Here is a 3,706-nt window from a genome sequence, read left to right as displayed (position 1 = left end):
CAATTTAAATAATATTTTATTTATTATTTTTTATTTTGTGTGTATGAATGCCTTGCCTGCATGTATCCAAGTGCATCTGGGTCATGCAATGACCGTGGAGGACAGAAGACAGCATCAGACTTCTCTGGAACTGAGTTACACATAGTTGTTAGCTGCCGGGTGGGTGCTGGGAGCCGGACCTGGGTCCCTTGCAAGACTACCCAGTGTTCTTAACTGCTGAGCCATCTCCAGTCCCTCGTAACAGAAAATTTTAAATAGCACAGTTCTTTTACACCTAGGAAATTCAAGAAGTCACTGTGCCTCAGTTCGTTGCCATTATGTCTGCGCACCGAGCCATTCTTAATGAATTCCAACTCTATTTCAATTTGTATTCTAGTTTGCATTATTTGTTTGGCGTTATGAGAAGGACACCCACTGAAGGACAAGGTCCAGGTTGACACTCTTCCCAGCATCTGTAGTGAATGAATATTCTTCACATCAATTCCTTCCTGAAACACGAGGCCCAGGATGAACTGCAGCCAGGCACTGAACTTTGTCCTCTTGGGACTGTCCAGTGACCTAGAGAAATGGCAGCTCCTGTTCAGCATCTTCCTGACCCTGTACTTGCTGGGTCTCCTGGGGAATCTGATACTTCTGCTGGCCATTAGAGTGGATGTCCACCTCCACACCCCCATGTACTTCTTCCTCAGCCAGCTCTCTTTTGTGGATCTTTGCTTAATCACTACCACAGCCCCTAAGATGCTAGAGACTCTGTGGACTGCTAATGGATCCATCTCATTCTCTGGATGACGGACGCAGTTGTATTTCTTTGCTGTTTTTGCCGATATGGACAACCTGCTTCTGGCAGTCATGGCTATTGCCCGCTATGCTGCCGTCTGCCATCCCCTGCACTACCCACTTCTAATGACGTCTGGTAGATGTGGGGTGCTGGTCAGTGGGTTGTGGGGAGTGGCCCACTGTGTCTCTCTGGTACATACTTGTTGCTGTCCCAGTTATCTTTCCATACTGATCAAGAGATACCTCATTTTTTTCTGTGGATTTGGCTCACTCTTGTGGCTTTCCTGTTCTGATGCCCAGCTCAATGAGGGCCTGATGATGATCTGGCTGGGGTCTTAGGAATCAGCGCACTTCTCTGCATTGTTAGTTCTTATGGTTGTATCTTCCACGCTGTGGCTAGGGTTCCATCAGCACAGGGGAAAAAGAAAGTCCTGGCCACCTGCGGCTCTCACTTCTCTATGGTCACCCTCTTCTACAGCACCGTCTTCGCTACCTATCTGAAGCCCCCAACCAGTTCTCATTCTTCTGGGGGACTGGTGGATGCTGTCATGTACACGCTGGTAACTCCTGCTCTGGACCCCTTCATTTACAGTCTGAGAAATACGGAAGTTAAGAGTTCATTGAGAAAGGTCCTATGCATGAAGAAGTCTCAGGACCAAGGATCATCTCCATAGTCAGAATCTTGGGGAGATTCACTCACTGTCACTAACATTTTGCAAGAACAGCCAGTGCTCTTAATCACTGCACCATCTCTCCAGGCCACCATTAGCATTTCTATCAGTGTTTTAGGAAGAAAGCTCTTCACCATCATCTTTACTATTGTCTTAAGGAAAGATTATAATCTTCAGTGCAATCCCCAGCACCCGTACAGGCACCATTGCCATCACAAAGAAGAAAACGGGGTCCATGCATTTCCCTTTGATCCTTAACTTTCAGAATGTTTTGTCTAGTCCTATGTTTGTACTGTCTTGGAGAGTTTCTGGAGCATTTTGACTCTATAGCTTAGAGTAGGTTAGACTGATAAAACCAGGAGGGCTTTCAAAATATCCCTTAATTTACAAAGGACAAAAGAAGATTTCATACATATGTTTATGTGTTTGTCTTTTTCTGCAAAAAATTAAAGTGGACAATGATGAGTGATTCTTTCAAAGATAGACTGGCAAAGTGTGATGCAGAAAAAGGATTTGCCGCATTGCCTTATAAAAGCATGTAAAGTAGTTCAGTTACTTTGAGGTGATCAGCTGGTCTCCCTGTACATAGATTTATCATATCAAAACAGAGACTGGGGCTGGAGAGATGAATCAGCAATTAGAAACATTTGGTAATTTTGCAAAGTACCTGAGTTTAGTTCTTAGCACGCACGCGGTGCTTCACAATTACTTGTAACTGATTAATGGTGATTAATTCCATTCAGGAGAACAGCTCAACACAGGGATCAGAAGCAGCTTTGCCTTAGCAAGGGCATGACTGAACCTCCCAGAGGTTCTCTTTTTAGCTTCTTTGTCTAACCTATGTCTTGGTTTAGACTCTTCTGGGTCATCTAGAACTTATCTTTTTTTCAATTTTAATCATTATTCACAGCATATGACCAGCAGTTATTTCTAACAAAATTATAAACATATAATCCAATTCAACATCCTCACTGGCCTCACATATAGGCTCTTCTGTCCCCTGAGATCTAGTGAATTCAAATGTTTCTTTCTGTAAATATTCATCCTTCAACTGACACTGGACACCACTGAGCAAAAGCTTGCCAAAGTGAAGCCAAGCGCAGGGAGCTGTGGAGTTTACCGAGATCAAATAGCAAGGACAAGGTCAGGAGACTAGTGAGGCTGACAATCGATAGCAGTAGTCAGGACAGAGGGAACATAATATGTCCATGTTTTACTGACAGATACATTGCAGCACTCCTTAACATTTTGTTTGTTTGTCATTGTAATGGGGGTTATCTACTGCACATTATTTTTTTGAAAAACAGGTTGAAAACTCCATTATCCACTTTTTTAGCATGCATATGCATGTGCACACGCACACACACACACACACACACACATGAAAGTTTCAAATGTCATACTGTATTCTAATCACGTGGAAATTCACAGAGATTCATATTCTGGGACTTGTCAAATGTTTGAGTGACTTTCTTAAACCAGCTGTGTTGTTTTTATTTGTTGAGTAAATTAAAATGATTTTATTTATAAAATGTCATGCTTCAATAATGTAAATGAGTTTTATTTCCAGATTTGTTTCAGCATTACCATTTTTTTGTAATTTCTTTTTCATTAATTAGTAGCAGTGTTGTTCATCATGATGGACTGCACTGTGATAATTCAGTACATGTCTGCAGTGTATGATGATCTAATAAAGGTTTTATGCTATGTTCAATAAAGAACTCACATAAGGTCACATAATTTTTAAACTAATACTTGAAAATTGACAGACTATAGTCTTCCATCTGAGTATAACCCAGAAGAGCCAAGGGGAATGCTGAAAACCTACAAAGTTCCTCAACTCCTGCCCATAGTGGGAGACCGCTCAGTGGAGATGTTCTAAACACAAAAGAAAACTTCCCCGTGCCCTGGCCCCATCACACCTCAATTGGTTTGCAGCAGAGAAGCCTTCTTAGTGCCTGAAGAACTTCCTGGTTCCTCAGGGTATAGACAACAGGGTTGAAGATGGGGGTGACTACGATGTAGAGCAGGGCAAAGATCTTGTAGAGGAGCTGGGACTGGACGGCAGAGGGCGCAATGTACAAGGCCATGAGGGTTCCATAGAATGTGGACACCACCGCCAGGTGAGAGGAGCATGTGGAGAAAGCTTTTGTCCTGCTGGCCCCATAGGGGACTCTCAGCACCACCCCCACAATCCGAGCATAGGGGACCAGAACCAGTCCAAAGGGGACAGTGATGAAGACCACAGAAAGAGTAAA

The 3,706-nt window shown here is 43.1% G+C and overlaps 1 pseudogene; it reads left to right on the top strand.

The window, feature by feature from the left end:
- Positions 1-507: 507 nt before the first annotated feature.
- LOC103740958 lies at positions 508-1,451 on the top strand (annotated as a pseudogene).
- The last annotated feature ends 2,255 nt before the right edge of the window (positions 1,452-3,706 follow it).

The sequence above is a fragment of the Nannospalax galili genome, unplaced genomic scaffold (genome assembly GCF_000622305.1).
Source record: "Nannospalax galili isolate Female #2095 unplaced genomic scaffold, S.galili_v1.0 scaffold400, whole genome shotgun sequence".
NCBI lineage: Eukaryota > Metazoa > Chordata > Mammalia > Rodentia > Spalacidae > Nannospalax > Nannospalax galili.
The sequence above is the reverse complement of the archived record's forward strand: the minus strand, read 5'-3'. Positions and strand labels throughout refer to the sequence as shown.